Source organism: Pseudopipra pipra, chromosome W (assembly GCF_036250125.1).
Source record: "Pseudopipra pipra isolate bDixPip1 chromosome W, bDixPip1.hap1, whole genome shotgun sequence".
NCBI lineage: Eukaryota > Metazoa > Chordata > Aves > Passeriformes > Pipridae > Pseudopipra > Pseudopipra pipra.
Window position 1 is genome coordinate 8,641,130 of NC_087580.1, and position 25,558 is coordinate 8,666,687.

General features: G+C 56.9%; 2 long non-coding RNA genes across 2 annotated transcripts; both read left to right on the forward strand.

Annotated features, from left to right (window-relative positions):
• Window positions 1-22,685: 22,685 nt before the first annotated feature.
• Window positions 22,686-23,633, forward strand: LOC135405895 (uncharacterized). The gene is made up of 3 exons (XR_010426080.1): window positions 22,686-22,730; window positions 22,850-22,870; window positions 23,597-23,633. It is a non-coding gene; the product is annotated as an uncharacterized LOC135405895 (long non-coding RNA).
• A 92-nt stretch (window positions 23,634-23,725) lies between these two features.
• On the forward strand, window positions 23,726-24,526 carry LOC135405890 (uncharacterized). Its single transcript, XR_010426075.1, has 3 exons — window positions 23,726-23,786; window positions 23,928-23,993; window positions 24,386-24,526. It is a non-coding gene; the product is annotated as an uncharacterized LOC135405890 (long non-coding RNA).
• Window positions 24,527-25,558: the final 1,032 nt, after the last annotated feature.

Sequence of the window (25,558 nt, forward strand, 5' to 3'; positions counted from 1 at the left end):
GACGCAACAGCAGGAAGCCATTCAGCAATCCCTGACAAGGGAGGTCCACTGTCAATTGCTGGGAGGGCCCCCACCTGTTTCTTTCAATGGTGCTCCCAAATCCCACCCCTTGGGCCTCCCATCCCATCCTTTTTGGTCCCCTCAGGCATCTCCTCCCCAGGATCTGCTCAGTGTCCTACCCAGGGTCCCCAAACATCCTCCCACTGATCATTCCCAAAGCTTTTCTTTCCAGACCTTTGCCTTTCACCCAGGCCACTGCCCTGGTACCTCCCAAGACCATTCCTTGCCTCCCTCTCCACTCCCAACCATCTCCCAGTGCCCTCGTTTTTGTCCTCCTCCATCCTCCTCCTCCTGTCCCCACCAAGCCTCTCCCTTGCAGTCCCCATGTCCCTACACTTGAATTCCTTTCCCCTCCCCTGCATCCCACACAGGGCCCCTTCAACACCCCAATCCCAGTCCCGTGGGCTCCCCAGTTCCCCCCAGTTCAGCATCTTTGGGTCCCCTCCTACTCCCCCCACCCTCCCTGCAGGCCCTGAATTCCCCTGGCTCTCCTTGTCTCCATCCCCACCCTGGGCCCTGCAGGCACAGGGGTTGGAGGTGAAACTGGGTGCAGTGGGAGCGGGGGGAGCAGAAGGGATTTTCCCCCTCAGACGGGGGCAGCCCTGGGCTGGGGGGGCTGGGGACACCCGTGTCCCTCCCCCAGCCCCACAGGGGTCAATCCTGCTTAACCCTTTGCTCTCCTTGCCCAGGCACTCTTGGCAGGAACCCAAAATGATCTGCGGGAGGTGAGTGGGCCGGGGGGACTGGAGGGCATCCAGTCTGGGAACTGGGGGACACTTTGGTCCTCCCATCCCTCGCTGGCACCGGGGACATCCCAGTGACCAGCCAGGGCTCCTGGTCTCTCTCCAGCTGCATTTAGTGGACGTTGGGATCCTGAAGATGGCTCAGGTGGGTACCAGGAGTTCTGCCTGAGTCGGGTCCTCCCCTCACATGGCCATGACACTCCCAATCCATCCCAGTCTGCCCCAGTATACCCCAGTGCACCTTCCCAAGGATCCCATTTCTTCCCCCAGGCTCCCAATACATCCCACTGCACCCAGTTTGTCTCTGAGCCTGCCTTTGTCCCCAGCCCCCTGTGGTTGAGAAGGTGTTGGGTCCTGTTGGTGAGAAAGGCGTGGCTGCATCCCTGGATGTCTGAGGTGAGCAGTGCCTGCAGGGAGAGGGGTCAGGACAAGGCCCCTCTCATGTTGCAGTGGACTTTGGGGGTGACGTTTGGGGCTCTGTCTTTCAGGACTGGTGGTGACACCTGTGCCCTGTCCCCCTCCAGCACCATGAAGAGATGATCATCCCTGGAAGAACCCCCTGCTTTCCCTCAGAGCCCAGGGCCATTTTCCCTGAATGATCAATAAATCTCTTCAGCCAAGCCACTCTGCCTGATCTTGTGTGTGTGTTCCCAACTCCATGTCTGTGTTCCCATCTCCATGTGTGTGTTCCCATCTCCATGTGTGTGTTCTCATCTCCATGTGTGTGTTCCCATCTCCATGTGTGTGTTCCCATCTCCATGTGTGTGTTCCCATCTCCATGTGTGTGTTCTCATCTCCATGTGTGTGTTCCCATCTCCATGTGTGTGTTCCCATCTCCATGTGTGTGTTCCCATCTCCATGTGTGTGTTCCCATCTCCATGTGTACGTTCCCATCTCCATGTGTGTGTTCCCATCTCCATGTGTGTGTTCCCATCTCCATGTGTGTGTTCTCATCTCCATGTGTGTGTTCCCATCTCCATGGGTGTGTTCCCATCTCCATGTGTGTGTTCCCATCTCCATGTGTGTGTTCCCATCTCCGTGCCTGCATTCCCGTGTCACTGTCCCCTCCTTCTCCAGCCCCTGCACACCCGGAGCCTCTCTGGCCGCTCCCCTGCCATGAGCAGAGAGGCTCAGGGGGCTCCTGGGGGTCTCTGCACACGAGATCCCCTTCACCCCCTCCATGTGCATCCTGAGCAGTGCAGGTTGGGGCATCGTGGAATGTCCCTCCTGGGGGCTGGGACAGGCAGGGGGCACACGGGGCAGCCCCTGGAGCACCTGGACCTCCCCTGTGCTCTGGGAGGGATGGGAAAGGGGATCAAAGGAGCCAGCGGGTGTCAAATGCCCCCAGATGTCAAGGGCCAGGCTCGGGGCTGAAGGGATGGAGAGCAGCCCTGCATCCAAGGCCATGGGGATAGTGGGGGATGAAAAGCAGGATGGGAGCCAGCAATGGGAGCTCACAGCCCACAACCCCCCGTGTCCTGGGCTCATCCCACAGCGTGGGCAGCAGGGGAGGGGGGTTCTGCCCCTCTGCTCCACTCAGCTGAGACCCCCCCTGCAGTGCTGCCCCCAACTCTGGGGCTGCCTCAGGGTGTGGTTTTCTGTTGAGGAGGAAAAGGCAGGACTGAGTCAGGTCAGACTCTATTGGCAAAATGTGTCTCTCTTTTTAGGAAGACCTCTCTGCATCCCCCTCCCCTGAGCTCTGGGTTTTGCTGGCTGATGGGGGCTTTGAGAGCAGGGACCCTGTGACAGGCTCCCGAGGAATCCTCCTTGCTGTGAGAGGCAACTCGGAACACGGGGTGATCCGAGATTAAATGTGCCTGTGACACATCAAAGCGTTTCCAGCCCTGCTGTTCACAGTTTGCCCAACTGCAGAGCAGAGCTGAGGGGATTTGCTGTAGTTTTGTTACAGTTTCACTTGGAACATTTAGAAGTAAATTTGGATGGCTGAAATCCCTGACATTTCTAATGTTCTCCAAGTGAAATCTCGTGGGTCCTGGGAGGCAAAGGGATGGTCTCTCAGTGCAGAGAGAAGAACTACGCTGGCCATCACTCCTGTTCTCAGCCGCCCCTCGCTGGCAGCTTGGAGCTGAGGGAGGATCACACTAAGGAGCTCCCTTAAAAAGAGACAGGGCCTTTCTGGGAGCAGAGGAATCTGGGCTCAAAGGGCAGATTGACAGACTCCTTGTCTTTTCTCAGGGTGCCTGATTAGGATCCCCTCTTTCTTCTCCCAGACTGCTGCACAGAGGGATCATTGCAGCTGCCCAGAGCATTTCTATGGCTCTACCATCGAGGTGTCCTCTCCATGGGGATCCCAGATAGCACAGAGATACTATGGCAGAGCTGTGCCCTTCTGGAGGACACCCTGCAGGACACCCGGGGAAGCAGCTGAATGTCCTGAAGTTGCCTGGAAGGCACTTGGGCATTTTGCTCCCCCAGACACATCCCCACAGCAGCACCCAAAGGGTTTGTGTCTGGACAGGAACCTGCCACCCCAAAGCCCCTGCACTGCCTGAGAAAAGCCAATGGTGAGAAGAAGAACAGCCCAGACAACAGGGGATGGCAGGGACACGCCACAATGCGGCTGCCAAGGGAGGAGGGACACACAGAGAGAGATGGAAATGGGGACCTTGTCCTTGCCTGGGCTCTGGCTGCTGCAGGGCAATGCACAGCCCAGGGGCCATGGCCTGAGGGCACAGGCTCTGCTTAGGCTGGGAAAGGAGCCCAGGGAGGAGCTGCTCAGGTGTGGTGGTTTGGGCAAGGCCTTCCTTGGTGACCAGTTTGTAACCAAGGAAGGGTCCAGATTTAGCCAGTATTCCCTACGATTTTTACGTAAGCCAGACTATAAGAAGAAAGGAGGAGAGGCCTTCGCTCTCTTTCCTTCCGGCGGCCTGGAGGTGCAGGTTCCCTGCTGTTGATCTGCCGTGTTGGGGAGCGAGGCCTGGTTGGGCCTTGTTGACCTTGGGAGGCGGAGGTTGCCGGCGATCGGTCCAGAGTGACTCTCCGTTGTCCCAAGGAAAGTGTGAGATATTTCCTTGCTAACTCTTTTAGTTACTAGATCTCGGGCCACTAATTGGGAGATATATATATATATATATATTTTATTTTGGTTTTGTTCCTTTTCCCTTCCCCCTTCCCTTTCCCTTGGGAAATTGTATATATTTTAATTGTATATAAGTGTAACATAGGTGTAAATATATTTATATATCTCACTTGAGCTGTCTCTCTCTCCTTTCGGGTTTTTCTTGGTTGTTTTTCTCCCTCTTCTCCCTGAGGGTTGGGGGGGGCGGGAACTCTTGTGGTAGGGTTTGGAGACTTGGCAGGGAGCCAGCTTCAAACCATATCATCAGGGAAGGGGTCTGTGCCACAGGGACAGCAGGGAGGGGCCCACATCCCCCTGTCCAGCCCTTGTGGCAGCAGCTCCCTCTCCCTGCCTGCCTGTCTCTGGTGAGGAGCTGTTCCTGCCAGCAGCCCCTCCCTGTGCCCAGCTCAGCTCCCTGCCAGTGCTGCCAGAGCCATCCCCAGCCCAGTGCCCAGGGGCAGCTCTGCCTGGGCAGGGGCTGCAGAGCAGATCCCAGACCCCCTGCGGTGGCTGGGAAGGGGGAGGTGTTCTGGGGGGATGTGCTTCCTGAGAAGGGCCCCTGGAAATGGCAGGAGGTGGAGCTGAAGCTGTGAGGAGCCCTGAGCCTGCAGCTGAAGGGCCCTGCCCTGCCCAGCCCTGCCCTGAGGGGTCAGTCCTTCCACCCACCCCTTCTCCCTGCAGGGCCGTGGCAGCTCCTTGGCCGGGCTGAGAGCTGACCCTGGCAGGCAGCAGAGTCCCTGCCCCAGCACACAGAGCCCTGGGGGCAGGACCCTGCTCTGCACCACAGCCCTGGGCACCCCTGGCTGCACCCCCACCTTCCCACCCCACAGCCAGCCCTGGAACAGGGAACCTTCTTGCCCTGGGCCTCTGATGGGGCAGCAGCAAGTCCTGCTCTGCAGCAGCTTCTCCTGCTGCACCCCAGGAAATCCAGCAGAGCCATCCTGGCAGCTCCTGCCACTGCTGGCATTTGGCAGCTGGGAGAGACACTTGCAGGAACTCCCCTGCACTGCTCTGCAGCCAGAGCCTGACCCTGGCAAAGGGCTGGGAAGGTTCCTCCCCTGAGCAGCTCTGCCCTGTCCTCCCACCCCAGGATCCCTTGAACCTCCTGCTCCCTTCTCCTCTCTGCCCTTGCTGCCTGCAGCTCCTGCCCTGCTCTGCCATATGGCCACTTCCCCTGCACTGCAGCAACTGGGAGAGTCCTGCTGAGAGATCCTAGAAGCTGTGGGATGTGACAGCTTTAGGAGATGCCTTCAGGAAGGGAAGTTGAACTTTCCTGCAGCCAGAGAAATACTCATTCAAATCCCGTGAAGGTTTCTCCCACAGTGAGAGCTCAGTCACCTCCCAGCCCAGGCTGCCTCTCATCTCTCTGCCTTCTCTCCTGTGCCCTGGGTGCTGCAGGCAGTGCCCTCAGCCCTGCTGGGCTGTGCAGAGGAGCTGCTCCTGGGCAGAGCTTGCCAGGAGCTCCCTGTGTGCCAGGAGCCCGGCCCAGCTCAGCAGCACAGCAACAGCCCCAGGCAGCACTTCTGCCCTTCAGGGATCCCTCCAAGTGTCCCTGGGGCTCCAGGGGACCCTGCTGGGACACAGCTGAAGGAAATAATGATGTTCCTTCTCTCAGCTGGGCACAGACACTTCTTTCAGCAGGGTCATTTCTCCAAACAGACACTGAGTTAAATTCAAGATTCCCCTTTTCATGTCCCATCATTAGACAGGAAACCCAGACAGTGCCCAGGAGGGATCTCTTTCACCCCCACTGAGGGAAGGGACTCAGCTGAGTCAACAGAGGTGTCTCCTTGTGGCTCTGCAGACCTGGGGCCAGAAGGACACTCAGCTCCCTCCACAGCTCCCATGGGGTGGGATTCCTCCTGCCCCAGTTCAGGGGGCCCAAAACAGGCACCTGCAGGTGACTCCTGTTGGGGCAGATGACACTGCAGAGATAAGAAATTATCTTAGCCAGAAACCATGGAATTGAAACACAGACAAGGAAAGCTTCTTTACATATACCACCTGATATTTTTATACTATCTTTTAATTAAGCAGACTTGCTGTCTCCATGAAAATCCTTTTACCACCTTGTTTACCCCATCTCCTGTTGTAAATGTGATAAAGAAATAGCTGTTTATCTGTTTGAAGAAAAATATCTCCCTGTGCTTCCTGGACCCTCAACCTCAAATGTGAATACAATGTGTGTCCCCCCTTCCCTGAACCCTATATATAGCTAGAGTTGTGTCAAATTCAGCTTTGTACCCACAAAGTGGATCGTGCAATTATTTAAACCGTCTTAGACTCCTTGTCCCATCTCCTGTGGGAATGAATGAAGACCAAAGCCAGGAGTGACCTGCTGGGACACAAAGCCCTGGTCACTTCTGAGGGGCCAGAGGTGACCGAGATTCCTGCTGGGAACTGCAGGCTCCAATGGAGCAGTTCCTAGGCACAGGGCAGCAGCTGTGGGATCTTCTTGGAGGCTGCTGGGACATTGCTTTGGCCAACTTCAGTGGCAGAAGGTGCCCACATGTAGGACAGGGGAACCTGTCACTGTTCCTCCTGTCCAGGGCAGCCCACAGAGGTGCTCAGCTGACCAAATGCAGGGAGGGAGGTCTCTCTCCTGTTCTTTATCAGGGTATTTTCTACACATCCTTAGAGTACAATGGCAGTTGTCTCCTGGACATCCCTTCCTTGCTGAACATAATTCAGGGCAGCTGAACCTGAATTTAGTACCCAAAGAGGGGCCTGTAGTGCCAGGGGAGGTGCCAGGGCTCTGCAGCACAACTGCAGTACCTGCCCTGGACAGCACAGGGCCTGTGCAGGGACCCCGTCCCCATTCCCAGCAGTTGTGGGACAGGCACCACCCAGGGCTCCTCAGACACATTGGGGGCCTTTGGGGCAGGGAGTGAATCCCAGCCCTGCAGGGACATAAGGTCTGGCCCTTCTCTATCCAGCTGGTGCTGGGCAGTTCCTGAATACAAAGCACATCCCAGCAGGGTCTCCACTCCTGTGCATTCCCTTTTTGTGTGGTTTAACCCCAGTGAGCAGCCAAGTGCCACAGAACTGCTCACTCAGTCCCCCGACCTCCCCCTGCACTGACAGGGGGAGGAGAATCAAGAAAAGGCAAAACCCGTGGGTTGAGATAAGAAAAATGTAATAACTGAAACAAAGTAAAGTATGAAAATAACAGTAAGTGTAGTAACTAATAATAACTGTATTGAAAAGGGAGACAAAAGAAAGAGAGAGAGGAATAAAACCCCAGAGGAACAAGTGATGCTCAACATGATTGCTCACACACACTGCCCAGTGCCCCACACCCCAAGCAGTGATCTGCCCCTCCTGCACAACCCCTCCTCATGTATCCACTGGGAATGATGTTCTGTGGTGTGGAATATCCCTTTGGAATGTCCAGGTCGGCTGTCCTGGCCCTGCTCCCTCCCAGCTTCTTGTGCACCCGGCAGAGCACGGGAAGCTGGAAAGTCCTTGATTAGGGTAAGCACAACCAAACCATCAGTGTGTGATCAACATTGTTCTCCCATGGAACCCAAACCACAGCCCTGCACCAGCTACTAGGAAGAAAATGAACTCTCTACTTAGGAAGAAAATTAACTCTATCTCAGAATTAATCTGCAGTTAATCTATAGGAAGATTAACTCTATCTACTAGGAAGAACAGCCAAGACAAGGCTGGTGTCCACCCCTTATTCCACACCATTTACACCATGTCAGATCCCACACTTTCCAATACATTCCACCATCACCTTTCCTATCATTTGATATAAACCCACCGATCTCATTGCTTAGTCTATGAAAGTCTGTTGAGTTCATTTAGTCAGGATTTTAGGCTCCATCTGCCAAAATACTCTTTCAGGGCAGGAAAAATGCTGTCTGCTGTGGGCTTGTTGCCTCTTGCAGCCAGTTCTTGTTCCATCACCACTGTGCTTGTCTGGTCTCCTCCAAGCTCATTGTTCATTTCTCTCAGTGATTTTCACTGTAATACCCCTGACATGGCAAAGAGTGGCCACAGCAGTGAGAATGCAGTGTTGGATAGTTACCACCGTAATACACCTGAATTCCCTGGCTGTTCTCACCCAAAATCCAGTCCCTTTGAGGCACACACTGGATTTCCCATCTTTCCCTCCTTCCCCACCAAGCGCATCCGTGTCCTTGAGACACGTGAATCCCACGGGTGCACTTCCCTTTGCCTGAAGCAGGAATAACCCAGACTGTCTTCTCAGCATGTTTTTAATGTGCACTGCAGGAACTTTATCCCTTTCCATGGCACGTAAAAACTTGGATTGGACAGGGCCAGCCCGATTGGCACATCCCCCAGTGCTGAGTGACCAGGTGGCCTTTGCTAAATGTGCATCCCAGTGTTGGCAGGTCCCAGCACCCACTGCATCATTCCATCTTTCCTGGTGCATGGCAGGTGTGGTGGTTTTAGCACCATCAGGAAATTAAAATTCACATAAGTCACTCCCTTTCCCACGGCCCTTCTGGTGAGGGAGGGACAAAAAATGAGAGACTCTGGGTGGAGATAACAATTCACTAAAAGCACAGAGCAATGGAATAAGACACGCACAGTCACAACAGCAATATCAGCAGCAAAAGTATCCAGAAATAGAAGGTGTTTCACTCCCAAAAGGGGTCACCATGGGGCACACAGAGAAGATGTTGGGTGCTCCCCAAGTGACGTGTCCGTGCGGTGCCCCCGGACAAAGGCAATGCGGTGGGGGAGCTCCCAAGGGTAACGTGTCCAACCCCTCAGCCCAACAACAAGGAGAACCAAGGACAAGCCAAGCCCCGGGAGCTGGGTCGTCCCGGCCGTGTGGCGCAGCCGCTCCCTGGGCTCAGTCCCGCGCTGGCTCCTCTCTTCTCCTCCCAACCCGAGGGCTGAGGGGGCTGAGGCTGCCCCCCAACCGCCCCGTCCTGCTCAGAGCTTTGGTTCAGCACCACGGCCCGTCGTGGTTTCCCCTTTCAGCACCAAAGGTCCATCGTCCCAATCCGGGGAAAACATGAGGGGGAGCAGCAGGGCAGAGGACGGGGAGCAAAGGAGTGATGCTGACAGTCCCTGCCCTGCAGAGAGCGGGGCAGGATGGAGCAGTTGCGGTGCAGAGCCCTGGCTTTTCCTGCTGGAAGCACAGCCCTAGGGATGGCATGGATGGTACAGGATAAATAACTTGGTGACACCCACAAAGCGCTAAACTGCCCCCTCTGCTCCCTAACCAGGACACTGTGGTGACTGACCATGGCAATGGGAATGTGTGATGGTTGCCATGGTAACTGACCATAGCAATGGGAATGTGTGATGGTTGCCATGGTAACCAACCGTAGCAATGGGAATGTCTGATGGTTGCCATGGTAACTGACTGTAGTATGGGAATGTCTGATGGTTGCCATGGTAACTGACCATAGCGATGGGAATGTACGATGGTTGCCATGGTAGCTGACCGTGGCAAAGAAGAATGTGTGATGGTTTGCATGGTAACTGATGGTAACAATGGGAATGTATGGTGGTTGCCATGGTAACTGACCATAGCGATGGGAATGTCCGATGGTTGCCATGGTAACTGACCGTAGCAATGGGAGTGGATGATGATTTGCCATGGTAACTGACTGTAGCAGTTGGAAGTAGAATAGTTGCCATGGTAACCTACTGTAGCAACGGGAATGTTTGATGGTTGCCATGGTAACCAACCATAGAAATGGGACTGTCTGATGGTTGCCGTGGTAACTGACCATAGCAATGAGAATGTATGATGGTTTCCATGGTAACTGACTGTAGGAGTGGAATGTATGATGGTTGCCATGGTAACTGACTGTAGCAATGGGACTGTATGATGGTTGCCGTGGTAACTGACCATAGCAATGGGAATGTCTGATGGTTGCCATGGTAACTGACCGTAGTGACAGGAATGTCTGGTGGTTGCCATGGTAACTGACCATAGCAATGGGAATGTATGCTGGTTGCCATGGTAACTGACCATAGCAATGGGAATGTATGCTGGTTGCCATGGTAACTGACCATAGCAATGAGAATGTCTGATGGTTGCCATGGTAATTGACCATAGCAGTGTGAAGTATGACAGTTGCTATGGTAACCGACCGAAGTGACGGCAATGTCTTATGGTTTCCATAGCAATGGAAATGGTGGGAAACCATCACGTATGGTGACCGTAGCAATGGCAATGTGTGATGGTTGCCATGGTAACTGACCGTAGGAGTGGGAGCTGTGATAGTTGCCATGGTAACTGACCATAGTGATGGAAATGTGTGATGATTGTCATGGTAACTTACTGTAGCAATGGAATGTATGATGGTTGCCATGGTAACCGACCATAGCAGTGGGAGTGTATGATGGTTACCATAGTAACTGACATAGCAATGGGACTGTATGATGGTTGCCATGGTAACTGACTGTAGCAAAAGGAATGTGTGATGGTTGCCATTGTAACCGACCATAGCAATGAAAATCTCTGCTGTTTGCCATGGCAACTGACTGTAGCAAAGGCACTGTATGAGGGTTGCCATGGTAACCAACCATAGCACCGGGAATGTATGATGGTTGCCATGGTAACTGTTTGTAGCAATGGAAATGTGTGATGGTTGCCATGGTAACCAAGCACAGCAATGGGAATGTATGATGGTTGCCATGGTAACTGACCCTGGCAAGGGGGCTCAGTGGCGTTGCCCACGGCTTCCACTTCTGCAAATTGGCTTCATTCCCCTTCTCCTTCAGCAGCCTCAGCCACTCGTCGTGGGGGCCCCACACAGCAGCTTCCCAGCTCCGTGAGGTTCTGCAGCAGCCCAGGGTTCCTTTGGCCCCACAAGGTCCTGCAGTGTCCCCATGGCCTCTCGATTCCATGAGGCCCCACAGTGTCCCAGGGTCTCCCTGCTTCCATGAGTTTCCCCGGTGTCCCAGGTTTCCTTTGATTCCACGAGACCCAGATGTGAAGCAGTGGCCCCTTCATTCCACGAGGTTTTGCAGTGTCCCGATGGCTCCTTTCTGCCCTCAGGTTCTGCACAGTCTCAGGTTCCTCTGTTTTCAGGAGTTTCTGCAGTGTCCCGATGTCCTAGTTAGGACAGCTGAGAGCAGTTCATCACTGGATGGGTGTAACCCAAAACTGTGTATTCTATAGCCTTCCATGCCATTTCCCAGAAACTGTTATCAATAGAGCATTTACACCATCTGCACACAGAGCCTGACTCCTCAGGCTATAAACTAGGCATTAAGAGGCCTGCAAGATAGGAATATGTTCCTGTCCTCACACCCTTTTATGGAATACGCCGCTCTGAGGGAAGGACTGAGCATTCCTGCCTGAACTGGAGAATATATAAACTTGGAGTTTTGGAACCTTTTTTACCACTCGTGGGATCCAGAGGAAGACTGCAGCTCATCGCTCTCAACCAGCCTGAGACCACCACCCTCAGCTGGACTGCAATCACCACTCTTGACCAGACTGCACCAGCACTCTCACCAACAGGTTTTCCCCTCACCTTTTCCTTTGGACTCAGGGGGCCCAAAGAACACCACTCTGTTCATGCCCCAAGGTGCTGGGTTATATATTTGGGTTTTGTGGGTTAAAACCAATTGTTTGTCTGTATAATTGTACTTATTGTATTATTTTATTAAATTGTTATTCTGACTTATAATCTCTCTTTCGAGTTCATTTCCTATTTATTCTTGCTTTGGTTTTCTCCTTCTTTCATATGCTCTAGTTTTATGGAAGAAATTTGCTTGAACCACGCATCACCACAAAATTCCAACGTTTTACCTCAGGGAATATCTGGAGGAATATAAGAGTTGTCACCCTTTTTGCCACATCCCCTATCTGGATTTTTGCCCCTCTTGGGCACTGAACTTTTGTCCCCCTTGGGCATTTTCCTTTTGCTTCCCCCCATTCCCACATTTACGCATTGATGAGATTCCTCAGTCTTTCCCCGTGGACTCCTTTCCAGATTATGACATTTCCTTACCCTTTCTTCCCCTCTCGCCTGTCTCTGGACAGTCTCAGGAACCCAATGAACTGTCCCATTCTGGCCACAAATGAAGGGAGTTGATCACCAAACTTCAAAGCAGGGGCTTCCCTATCCCTTGCAGCTGCTGGGTTCTCTTGTTCCTCAGCAAACTATACAGATGCTTCAAAATGGGGGTCAAAGGCTGCTTCAAAATGGGGTCAAAGGCTGCATAAACAGTAACTTTCTACTCTACTGCTAAACCAATTAGGACTGTAGCACAAGTTTTGCAAGAACAGTCTTATTATTACTTATACCAGGCAGGAAGTTTCCAGCACAGGATGAATTGTCTTTGTTAGTCTCTTCTTTACCTTGTGGTTACTTCACATGTCCTTGGAGGGCTCTAAATTCTGGATTCCATGTGTCCAGATTTTAGTTCCCCCAGGATTTCTTCATTGAAGCTTCTCATGGTTAGTTTGGCAAAACATAAAGTTTCAGTGGTCTAATGATCAACTCTGACAGTAACTGTCTGTGAAAACAAGCCTGGCACCAAGCTGACTGAAGTGGGAAATTTCTTGAACGAGGTGTTTGTTCCCTCTTGAGCCTCCTTTTGCTACGAGGGGATTTCTCTGATGGTTCCCTGTTGGCTTCCATTACCCCAGGAGTCCCTGGCTCACCTCTGTGAGACATCAGCTGTGCTCCAGTGTGGCTGTTCCATCTCAGAGTCACCTCAGAGGGGCCCTCACGGGTACCTTGTCCCTCTAAGTTTTTCATGTTATCCCACAGATTTCCCGGAACAAGCCTGATCTTGTGCCCCTCCCCCATCATGTCCAGTTTAGAGCCCTGGGACACTGTGGAACCTCATGGAACCAAGGGGTCACTGTGACACCACAGGGCCTCATGGAACCCAAGGGACCCTGGGACACTGTGGGGGCTCATGGAACCAAAGGGATCCTGGGACACTGTCAGGAGCCTCGTGGTGCCCAGGGCTGAGGAATCCCGTGGGTGCAGGTGGCTCAGGGAGCAGCTGCAGTTGGAGCTGTGGGATGAGCTCTGGGTGAGGGGCCTCAGACCAAAGGCCGTGAGCTGCTGACCCTGGAGCAGCCAAGGGAGAGGACACTTGGAGACAGGGCAGGAGCCCAGGACTCAGCAGGAAGAGCAGTTTGTGTGCTTGGAGTGTGAGGAGATAAAACCCTATGGAGGTTTTTTTGGGGGTCCCTCCTTGAGGCACCAGCTCAGCCTGTATCTGTGTTTCTTCACAAGAAATAAATTGTTTTACTGTTTTTAAGATATCAGAGACTCGGCCACGGGAAACCTGGGGTGGAAGCAGTGAGGAAACCTGGTCTGACTGTGAGAGTGGGGGGTGTGGGGAGTCACAGGGGACCCGTCGGGTCACTGGAGCTGCTGCTGCTGGGAAGGGGCCTGAGTGTCAGCAGTGCCAGTCTGGGCTGGTGGGAGAGTGACTGCCAGGGAGTCCTGGGAATGGTGAGCCTGGGAAGTTCCCTTAAGAGTGTGAGGGGGATCTCGTGTGCAGAGACCCCCAGGAGCCCCCTGAGCCGCTCTGCTCATGGCAAGGATGCAGAGAAGGCAGAGTTACTGAACACCTTTGCACTGACAAGACCAGCCCTCAGGGATCTCTGGCCCGGGAGACCAGGCTATAGGAATGTTGGAAGGAAGATCTTGCCTTGCTAAGGAAGATTGGGTCAGAGAACACCTCCAAAAACTCTACCCCCACAAGTCCATGGGGCACTTGATGACCTCCTGTCACCAAGGGGACCCTGTGACACTGTGGGACCTCGTGGTTATCAGACTCCAAAATATTGTGTGCAACTACAGTTTCACAGAACTTCCCAAAGTACTGTGAAAAACTGTAGAGCCTGAGCGTGTTGGTCCAAACTATTCCCATCTCACCTGAAGATGTCCCTGTTAACAGAGGTCCTGTGTGTTCCCTCTGCTCTCTGGGCACTTGCATCCTTTGAGAGCTGCCCATCACTCTGGTAGCCAAGAGCACAGGGCGGGGGATCCCCTGGAGGGGGAGCAGAGACATCTTTCCTAGATCACCTTGCTCAGAGCCCCATCCAACCTGGCCTTGAATGTTTGCAGGGATGGGGCATCCACCACCTCCCTGCAAATGTGTTCCAGTGTTTCATTCTCATCATCAAATGTTTCTTCCCTCTCTCTAGTTTAAACCTCCCCTCTTTTAGTTTAATTCCCTCACTCCCTGTCCTACTGTGACAGGCCCTACAGAACCCTTTGACCACATGTCACTAAAAAGCTGCCTTGAAGTACTGGAAGGCCCCAAGGAGGTCTCCCCACAGGCTTTTCTTCTGCAGGCTGAAGAGCCCCCACTCTCTCAGCCTGTCTCCATTAGAGGTGCTGCAGCCCTGGGATGCCCTTGGTGGCCTCCTCTGGAAGTGCCCCAAGAGGTGCGTGTCTTTGCTGTGCTGAGGAGCCCATGGAGCTGCAGGAGATGCCAGGGCTGGCAGGGGAATCCCCCCAAGCCATTGCCATTGCGGGCGGGTGCGTTGCAGACAGCCAGAGGAGCCCAGAGCTGGGGGCAGCACTGCAGGAGGGGTCTCAGCTGAGCGGAGCAGAGGGGCAGAACCCCCCTCCCCTGCTGCCCACGCTGTGGGATGAGCCCAGGACACGGGGGGGTTGTGGGCTGTGAGCTCCCATTGCTGGCTCCCATCCTGCTTTTCATCCCCCACTATCCCATGGCCTTGGATGCAGGGCTGCTCTCCATCCCTTCAGCCCCGAGCCTGGCCCTTGAGATCTGGGGGCATTTGACACCCGCTGGCTCCTTTGATCCCCTTTCCCATCCCTCCCAGAGCCCAGAGAAGGACTGAGGGGCCTTGGCTGATTGTCCCTGACCCTCCCCTGCCCCGACACCAAGCTGTGCTCCTTGGGGACGGTGCTTGGACAGCCCCAGTCAGACCCTGTTTCCCGCTGTGCCCCCAAAGCAGTGGGTGCCCCAGGGGACGTGGGAACACACATGGACACGGGAAGGCACCTGTGGATGTGGGAACACACCCACCCAGACAGACACAGAGCATTTGTTTTGCTGCAGGGGTTTATTGATTCTTGCAGGGAAATTGCCAGGGCACCCAGGGGATCAGGGGGGTCCTCCAGGGATGATCATCTCCTCATGCCGCTGGAGGGGGCCAGGACACGGGTGTCACCACCACTTCCAGTCCTGAAAGACAGAGCCCAAAATGTCACCCATGATGTCCAATGGGACTCAAGAGGGGCCTTGTCCTGACCCCTCTCCCTGCAGGCACTGCTCACCTCAGACATCCAGGGATGCAGCCACACGTTTCTCACGAACAAGCCCCAGCACCTTCTCAACCACAGGGGGCTGGGGACAAAGCAGGGTTAGAGACACACTGGGCTGAACTGGGATGTACTGGGAGCCTGGGGCAAGCAATGGGGTCCTTGGGGAAGGTGCCTCTGGGCAGAAACGGGGTTCAGGAGCTTGTGTGGTCCTGCCCAGGAGCACTGGGGGGTCCTGGCAAAGAGGCACAGCTGGGGAGGGGCTGATCCTGGGGCATCTGCGGGGAGCCCTGTGGTGTCAGGGATTGGAATGCAACAGGGGCCCTCGGGAAGTGGGTTCCTGGGAAAATTCTGGGGGGCAGGGTGTTCTCTGGGGAGGCAGTAGAGTGCACTGGAGTGTGCTGGGTCAGACTGGGATGGCTGGGAGTGTCATGGCCATGTGAGGGGAGGACCCGACTCAGGCAGAACTCCTGGTACCCACCTGAGCCGTCTTCAGGATCCCAACTTCCACTAAATCCACCTGGAGAGAGACCAGGAGCCCTGGCTGGTCACTGGGATGTCCCCGGTGCCAGCGAGGGATGGGGGGACCAAAGTGTCCCCCAGTTCCCAGACTGGATGCCCTCCAGTCCCCCCGGCCCACTCACCTCCCGCAGATCATTTTGGGTTCCTGCCAAGAGTGCCTGGGCAAGGAGAGCAAAGGTTTAAGCAGGATTGGATCCTGTGGGGCTGGGGGAGGGACATGGGTGTCCCCAGCCCCCCAGCCCAGGGCTGCCCCCGTCTGAGGGGGAAAATCCCTTCTGCTCCCCCAGCCCCACTGCACCCAGTTTCACCTCCAACCCCTGTGCCTGCAGGGCCCAGGGTGGGGATGGAGACAAGGAGAGCCAGGGGAATTCAGGGCCTGCAGGGAGGGTGGGGGGAGGTTGGGGGGGACCCAAAGATGCTGAACTGGGGGGAACTGGGGAGCCCACGGGACTGGGATTGGGGTGTTGAAGGGGCCCTGTGTGGGATACAGGGGAGGGGAAAGGAATTCAAGTCTAGGGACATGGGGACTGCAAGGGAGAGGCTTGGTGGGGACAGGAGGAGGAGGATGGAGGAGGACAAAAACGTGGGCACTGGGAGATGGTTGGGAGTGGAGAGGGAGGCAAGGAATGGTCTTGGGAGGTACCAGGGCAGTGGCCTGGGTGAAAGGCAAAGGTCTGAGGGGAAGGATGGAAAGAAAAGCTTTGGGAATGATCAGTGGGAGGATGTTTGGGGACCCTGGGTAGGACACAGAGCAGATCCTGGGGAGATGCCTGAGGGGACCAAAAAGAATGGGATGGGAGGCCCAAGAGGTGGGATTTGGGAGCACCATTAAAAGAAAGAGGTGGGGGCCCTCCCAGCAATTGACAGTGGACCTCCCTTGTCAGGGACCTCCCTGGTCAGGTTCCCTGAGCATCTGGGGCTCTGGGCACAGGGAGATTTGCAGTGGAAGTGGAGTGAAGAGAGGCAATAGTGGGAGGGAGAAGCTCCAGTGCCCAGCACTGGAGGTCAGGGAGAGCAGAGGATCCTCTGGACTGGGAGAGGGAGAGGCCAGAGCAAGGATTTTTGGGATCACAGCCACGATTCCATCCTGCAGTAGAGCTTCTCTCCTGCAGGCAGGAGCATCCCCACCCCTGAGCCCATGGCCGTGGCATGGGGGCCTCACCTTGGCATCTGCCGGGGGGCTCAGCAGGATGGTGAAGAGCAGGGCCACGCTGAGCACAGCGACCTTCATCTTCCTCTGGGCCTGGGCAGCGCTGGCTGAGGCTGCACAAGGGCAGGAGCACATTTATCCCTGCCGGGACTCCTCCCTGCCCCCTCCCCGAGAGCCCCCGGGGCAAAGCCCGGCTGGGCACAGCCCCCAGCCCTGGCCACAAGCCCAGCCCTGGCACAGAGTCCATCCCGCCTGCGGCACCCATCCAGCCACCTTCCCCGGCATCCCTCCAGCTTCCTGCACGGGGCAGCTGCCCCTGGAAGGGCCCAGGCCCCTGGGGGTGCCAAGGGGGTGGGCAGGGAGCTGAAAGCAGCTGCATACCCTGTGGGGACAATCCCACACAACACAATCCATCCTCCAACAGCCCCCAAACCCTGATCCACTCATGTGCTCCTGCCCATCCCTTCCCAGAGCTTTCCCTCTGGGACACCCCAGAGCTGACCCAGGCCCCAGATCAGCATGTCTGTCCACAACTGTCCCTGTTCCCACTCCAGCCCCGTGGGGAAAGAAGGGGGCTGCCACTGAACATGATTTGGGAAAATCCCACCTCCTTAGGTGGGAGAACAATGGGGGACCTGGGCAGTGGGAACAGCCCCGTGACTGGGATCTCCAGGCACTGGAGGCACTGGGGAGCACTGGGCAATGTTGGGCACCTGGAGACAAGGGGAAGGCTTGGGGAATTGCTCCGATGTGTCAGATCCCAGATCCAGCCCACCCTATTTCCCAGCACTGCAGGCCCCAAATGGGTCCAGTCTCCAGCCCCAGAGCAGAGCCCAGGGGGGAAGATCCCCTGCCTTGTCCTGCCTTTGTCACACCCAGGGCCACCCACATCACCTGGGTCCCGCTCTGCAGAGCTGCCCCACACGGGGGGGTTCCAAGGGACCCCATCCCCAACAAGGCTCCGTGTCCAGCTCTGTCCCTGGCTGGGACTTGGCCACAGCTCCCCACAGGCCCTTGTCCCCACACAGTGTCTGTCCATGGCCCTGGGCCCACGCCAGCGCTGGCCCTGGGCAGGGTGTGGCCATGCAGGGGACAGGGTGAAGGGGCCCTTGTCCCCAGGCAGCCACTTGGAGCTAATTGGGCAAACAGAGCTCCCCTGCCAGCAGGAGGGGTGTTTGTCCCTCCCAGCACCTCTGATAAGCCCTGTTTGCCCATGGCCTGAGGCAGCAGGAAGCCATTCAGCAATCCCGGGGCTTTCCAGCCCTGTCTGATCTGGGCAGTCTGGGAATGGGGGAGGTCAAGGCAGCCTGGACACCTGGGCTCCCCTCAGGCCTGGCAGAGCAGGGCAGAGCTGGGGGCACGGGCAGGAGCAGGTCCTGGGGCACCCCACAGCCCTGGGGCTCCCTTGCTGCCCTCAGGACAGGCTGGAGCCCAGAGGTGGGGGCAGCGCCCAAAGCCTTGCTGAGCTCCAGGCACACAACACCCACAGCTCTGCTCTCCTCCTGCCAGCCAGCTGGGCCATCCTAGATGGCAATCAGGTGGGTCAACCCTTGGTGAATCCATGCTGACCACTCCTGATCCCCTTCCTGTCATCCACGTGCTCAGACGGCCTCCAGGATGAGCCATTCCAGCCCATTCCAGGGATGGAGGTGGGGCCAACTGGCCTGCAGCTCCCTGGGTCCTTCTTGCCCTTTTGGAAGAGTGGGATGACACTGGCTCTCATCCAGCCCTCAGGCCCCTCTCCTGACTGACACAGCCTTTCAAAGATCATCAGCAATGGCCTCCCTGTGGTGTCCAGCAGATCCCTCAGTGCTCCCAAATGCATCTGACAGGGCCCAGGGACTTGTGGATGCCAAGTTTGCCCAGGAGATCTCAACCCAGATCCCCCTTGACCACGGGAAAGTCTTTCTTCCACCATTTCTTTTCACTGCTCTCCTGGGTCAGAGATTCCTCAGGGCTGGTTTTCTATTCCAGAAGGGGCGACTCCACCGCTCCCCTTCCTGGCCTGCTTTGCCAAAACCCCTGGAGCCGTTCTTGACAACACTCCAACCCTGGAGCCATCCCACCATCTCTCTGGGAGATCCAGGGCTCCAACTGCACAGGATCTCCAAATCTCTGTGTTTGTTTCCCTACCTTGTGCTTTGCTCTCCAGGCACTTCACTGAGGTGTTGGAGAGGGTCTGTTTGCCAGGAGGGCTGCAAGAGGACACCCCCTTGTCAGGCCTTGGGGCCGCTCCCTGGGCTGCTGGACCTTCCTGGAAGTTTCCCCACTGGAGCCTTGTCTTGGTGCCTGGCTGGTCTCCAGAACTCTGCCCTTCCCATGTCTTTCCTAGTTGAAATCAGGTTGGCTCAGACACCTGTGTCCCATTTCTTGAGGTGGATCCTGTGTCTCCCAGTCCCCTGCTGATCTTCAAACAGGGTGCCATGGTTCCTCTGGAAACTCCTTCTGTCTGATATGTGCCACAGTCATTCAAGCTGTGCTTCCCAATCTCCATCCACTTCCAAATCCATCCAGCAGCCCATGGGACAGGAAAATAACGCTCTGTTTTAGTGCTCTGCCTACGAGGGTGTGAGAAGCACTTTTAGGAGTCCCGAGCTGGGGATCAAAGGGTCTGGTGGTGAAAACCTGTTTTGGGTTCTGAAGGCAGAGGAAGGTTTGCCTGATCCACAGGGAATCCCAGGTGTCCCTGGGTTTGTTCCCATGATGATACAGACGCCTGTCACGGCTTCAAAGAAGTAAAAACACCCTGAGAAGTGGTTCCTGAGAACTGTCAATGACTGTGATTGTTGTGTGACCTTCCGGGGCATTTGTTAAGGTTTCTCTCTTTCTGGGGCACTGTGGGGCCAGAACAGATCTATTGTGGGACAGCTGGGAAAACATTCCAGGCAAATGCCTTGACTATTTGCTCTGAAACTTGCCCAAGGAGGCGGCAGTGCCCAGGAAGATTTTCCTCTGGACTGTTTCTGCTTTGTGCCCCATTTGTTAGAGACCAGAGTGTGCCAGGGGGGGATTATTGCCCAGGTGCACATGTGCCATGACATCATTTGTGTGCTGAATTCATCTGGACAGGAATGAAGGAACTGCCCACAGGGTCATCACTGAGGAACACTGACGCAGGAGAGGCCCAGGCTGCCTTGGAGATGCCAGTCAGGGGGATGGCACTGGACACCAACTGAACATGTGCCAACAGCCTGGGGTTAACGAGCTGGGCAGGCTGGGAGGCTCCCAGGGCAGGTGGGTTGGCCAGTCAGCTGCAGGAGCTGAGTGGGAACCCCACTGCCTCCCTCGGGGCTGTGTCTCAGCACATGTCCCAGCGTTTAAGGATGTCTTCTCCTCTCCTGCTGACCACTGTCTCAGCCAGGAAGAGCTGAGCTTTTCCTGCTCCAGGGAAAGGCTGTTGGTGGCACAGCCCAAGTGTCACCCCGAGGTTCTGTCTGTGGGACTGGGACTTGGCCAGGAGGGAGTGGGAGGGGGAACCTCCCTGGAGACTGGAAGCTCAGGTCCAGAAACTGGAAGGAAAACCAAAGGCCAAAAGCATTTGTGCAGGAGAACTCCTGCTCCAGTGTCTGTTGGGCAGAGGAGAAGGGCTGGTCAGACTTTCGACCCTGCTCAAGGTACTTCTGCTTTGCAGTAACAAACCCCAGAAATCAATCCCCTGAGCAGGAACAGGGTCAGCCTGGCCTCAGAAAGGGGCCCTGAGGGTTCCTGGGATGTGTGGGATCAATGGCCTGGCACATCAGCCCCACGGGAACAGAAATCTCTGCTGGGCACTGGTGCAGAGTGAGCTCTGAAACAGCCCGTGACAAAGGGGCAGAATCCATCTTTTTCTCTGGAGGGACGGGAGGATCCCATGGAGTGTCTGTGTTGGAGGCTGAGGATGGTCTGACTGGGAAGGAGTGGCCAAAGCTCCCTGTTGGGACTGGCCTGGAGGCTCCGTTCATCCTTGGCAGAGAACAACTCCAGAGAGGGTCTGTCAGGGACCCCTCATGGAACCAGTGGGCTCTTGGCAGAGCTGCCTGGAGAAGGGAGAAGATTCAACAGCTGTTTCCCTTGCCTGGGCCCTCAGAAGAGACTTCCCTTGTGGGGATGCTGCAGGTCAAAGGGCACCCAATGTGCCAATTGCCACTCTGACAGATGGCCAAGGACAATATCACACCCACCGGGGCTTCCTGGTTCCCTTGCATGAGCTGTCAGTGACTGGAGAGCAAAGGATTGCTCAGGAAGGCTCACTTGCCCTTTAGCAGTCCCATCTGGCCAGTGCAAGAGTGTGATGGGGAGTGGAACCCTCCCTTGGGCTTTGAAAAGCATCTTCTGGGGGCACAGCCCCCTGAAAGGACTGAACCATGGAATGGGACTCATGAGGGCAGAGTGGGAAAGAGAAATGGCCTGCAGAGGAACAGGGAGGGCCAGGAGAGAGAATCTTGCCCCCTGGGCTCTGCTCTGGGGCTGGAGACTGGACCCATTTGGGGCCTGCAGTGCTGGGAAATGGGGTCGGCTGGATCTGGGATCTGACACATCGGAGCAATTCCCCAAGCCTTCCCCTTGTCTCCAGGTGCCAAACATTGCCCAGTGCTCCCCAGTGCCTCCAGTGCCTGGAGATCCCAGTCACGGGGCTGTTCCCACTGCCCAAGTCCCCCATTGTTCTCCCACCTAAGTTGGTGGAATTTTCTCAAATCATATTCAGTGGCAGCCCCCTTCTTTCCCCACAAGGCTGGAGTGGAACAGGGACAATTGTGGACAGACATGCTGATCTGGGGCCTGGGTCAGCTCTGGGGTGTCCCAGAGGGAAAGCTCTGGGAAGGGATGGGCAGGAGCACACGGGTGGATCAGGGTTTGGGGGCTGTTGGAGGATGGATTGTGTTGTGTGGGATTGTCCCCACAGGGTATGCAGCTGCTTTCAGCTCCCTGCCCACCCCCTTGGCACCCCCAGGGGCCTGGGCCCTTCCAGGGGCAGCTGCCCCGTGCAGGAAGCTGGAGGGATGCCGGGGAAGGTGGCTGGATGGGTGCCGCAGGCGGGATGGACTCTGTGCCAGGGCTGGGCTTGTGGCCAGGGCTGGGGGCTGTGCCCAGCCGGGCTTTGCCCCGGGGGCTCTCGGGGAGGGAGCAGGGAGGAGTCCCGGCAGGGATAAATGTGCTCCTGCCCTTGTGCAGCCTCAGCCAGCGCTGCCCAGGCCCAGAGGAAGATGAAGGTCGCTGTGCTCAGCGTGGCCCTGCTCTTCACCATCCTGCTGAGCCCCCCGGCAGATGCCAAGGTGAGGCCCCCATGCCACGGCCATGGGCTCAGGGATGGGCCCCTTCCCAATCCAGGGGCTCCCCCAGCACTCCCCAGCACCCACAGCCCCGGGCCAGGCCACTTTCTTCTGGCCACAATTCCCTCTCTCCTTCCCCTTCCCACAATTGAACTCCTGCTGCTGCAGCTCCGCTTCCTCACGGGATGCTTGCACCCGGCTCCGTCCTGGCACAGTCCCAACGCTTCCTGCTCTTTCTGACCCCAAATCCCACCTTTTTGGGCCTCCCCATCCCATCCTCTTGGTCCCCTGGGGCATCTCCCCACCATCTCCTCTCTTTCCCAGCCAAGGCAAAGGCCCAACCCAAACTGGGTGGAACTGGGCCAAGCCCCACTTGAGTCCAAGGAGGACAAACAGGCCCAAGCTCCACCCTGGGCTCAAGTGGGACAAGGCCTGGCCAGGCTGAACTGGCACCAACTGGGAAATGCCCTGCCATGGCCCCTTCCCAGGGCCTTTCCTCCAGGCTTTGCCCTCAATGCCTTGCCTTTCCCCCTGCACTGGTGTCCCCAACTTGCCTGGGAGCCGCAATCCCAAAGAGCCCCGCTCAGCCCGGGGGGCAGCCGGGGCTGGAGGGGGTGGGGACACCCGTGTCCCCCCCAGCCCCACAAGGCCAACCCCAACCAAGCCTTTGCTCTCCTCCTGCAGCCCATTTTTGAGGCCAGTGGTGAACTCTGCGAGTTGGTAAGTCTGGGAGTTGGGGGGCACCCAGTGTGGGAAGTGGGAGGCACTTTGGGCCCCCCATCCCTTCCTGGCACTGGGGACACCCCAGTGACCAGTGACGTCTCCTTGTCTCTCTACAGGCAGGCGTCATCGGCGGCCCGGTGGGTACCAGGGCTTGTGCTGGGCCCAGACCCTCCCCTCTGGTGGCCACCACCCTCCAGGCCATCTCAGTGCTCCCCAGTCCACCCCAGTGTGCACTGGGGAGGCCCTTCCTCAGGGCCCCCACTCTATTCCCACACACCCCAGTCCACCCCACCACACACACACAGGGCATCATTTCCACACCATTTCTTCCCTTCTTTCTCCTGTAATCCTTTCCCTTTCCCATTGCCCATGACACTCATGTCCAGAAATCCCCTTCCTTGACCCCTCAGTCCCAAAGACCCTCCCAGTCCCTTCCACTTTTCTCCCCTTCCCCATTTCTCCTGCCCCCACCCCTGCCCTGCTTCATTCCCTGGGTCCCCTCCACTGCAATCCCTTCCTCCTCACCCGCATCCCCCACCGTCCCATCCCTTCCACACCCCAATGTCCATCCTGTGGGATCCCCAATTCCCCCCACTTCACCCTCTTTGGGTCCCCTCCTCCTCCCCCCCACCCTCCCTGCAGGCCCTGAATTCCCCTGGCTCTCCTTGTCTCCATCCCCACCCTGGGCCCTGCAGGAACAGGGATCCCGGGGGAAACTGGGTGCACTGGGGCTGGGGGAGCAGAAGGGCTTTTCCCCCTCAGACCAGGGGCCAACCATGGGCTGGGGGGTCTGGGGACACCCGTGTCCCTCCCGCAGCCCCACAGGGGCCAATACTGCTTAAACCTTTGCTCTCCTTCCCCAGCCATCTGCGGGACAAGGAGGAGATGGATGTGTCCAGGTAAGTCCTGGAGTTGGGATGTCCCCAGTGTGGGAAACTGGGGGAAATATAGTCCCCCCATCCCTCCTGGGCCTGGGGACACCCCAATGACCAGTGACACCTCACACTCTCTCTACAGGGAGACATCAATATCCCTCCAGTGAGGAGGCCTAGGGTGGGTACCCTGAGTTCTGCTGGGCTCACACCCTCCGCTCTCATGGCCACAACCTCCCCCCCGGCATCCCAGTGTGTCCCAGTCCATCCCAGTGTGCCCCAGTCCACCCCAGTGTGTCTCTAACCCTGCCTTTGTCCCCAGCCTCCCAAAGTTGACCTGGGGAAGCTGCTGCACCAGTGACGCTCGGCTGCCTCTCTGCATGTCCAGGTGAGAAATATGGGAGGCTCCTCAGCCCCCCAAAGGAGCCTGGCAGGGCCCTGGGGGGTCCCTGAGCCCTCTGCAGTGGGCAGAGCTTGGGCACAGCAGAGGGACACGCAGGGGGCTGTCCCTGCTCCGTGTCCCGGGGCAGCTGGACAGAGCTGCCCCCAAGCCTTGCCTTGCACTGGGGGCTCTGCAGACCCCCAGGCTCACCGGGAGGGCAGGGAGGGGCTCGGGGAGGTGTCAGAGCATCCCGGGCTCAGGGGCTCTGGGGCCACATGGATCTCAGCATCCAATTCCCTTCTCCTGCCCCAGCTCCCTGCAGACACACGGGGTGTGGACAAGGCCCCTGCCATGTCCCTGTGGACACCGGGGGTGACGTTTGGGGCTCTGTCTTTCAGGACTGGAAGTGGTGGTGACACCCGTGTCCTGGCCCCCTCCAGCGGCATGAGGAGATGATCATCCCTGGAGGACCCCCCTGATCCCCTGGGTGCCCTGGCAATTCCCCTGCAAGAATCAATAAACCCCTGCAGCAAAACAAATGCTCTGTCTGTCTGTGTGTGTCTGGGTGGGTGTGTTCCCACATCCACGGGTGCCTTCCCGTGTCCATGTGTGTTCCCACGTCCCCTGGGGCACCCGGTGGTTTGGGGGCCAAGCGGGAAACAGGGTCTGACTGGGGCTGTCCAAGCACCGTCCCCAAGGAGCACAGCTTGGTGTCGGGGCAGGAGAGGGTCAGGGACAATCAGCCAAGGCCCCTCAGTCCTTCCCTGTGCTCTGGGAGGGATGGGAAAGGGGATCAAAGGAGCCAGCGGGTGTCAAATGCCCCCAGATCTCAAGGGCCAGGCTCGGGGCTGAAGGGATGGGGAGCAGCCCTGCATCCAAGGCCATGGGATAGTGGGGGATGAAAAGCAGGATGGGAGCCAGCAATGGGAGCTCACAGCCCACAACCCCCCGTGTCCTGGGCTCATCCCACAGCGTGGGCAGCAGGGGAGGGGGGTTCTGCCCCTCTGCTCTGCTCAGCTGAGACCCCTCCTGCAGTGCTGCCCCCAGCTCTGGGCTCCTCTGGCTGTCTGCAACGCACCCGCCCGCAATGGCAATGGCTTGGGGGGATTCCCCTGCCAGCCCTGGCATCTCCTGCAGCTCCATGGGCTCCTCAGCACAGCAAAGACACGCACCTCTTGGGGCACTTCCAGAGGAGGCCACCAAGGGCATCCCAGGGCTGCAGCACCTCTAATGGAGACAGGCTGAGAGAGTGGGGGCTCTTCAGCCTGCAGAAGAAAAGCCTGTGGGGAGACCTCCTTGGGGCCTTCCAGTGCTTCAAGGCAGCTTTTTAGAGACATGTGGGCAAAGGGTTCAGTAGGGCCTGTCACAATAGGACAGGGGGTGAGGGAGTTAAAGAGGGGAGGTTCAAACTAGAGAGATGGAAGAAACATTTGATGATGAGAATGAAACACTGGAACACATTTGCAGGGAGGTGGTGGATGCCCCATCCCTGCAAACATTCAAGGCCAGGTTGGATGGGGCTCTGAGCAAGGTGATCTAGGAAAGATGTCTCTGCTCCCCCTCCAGGGGAT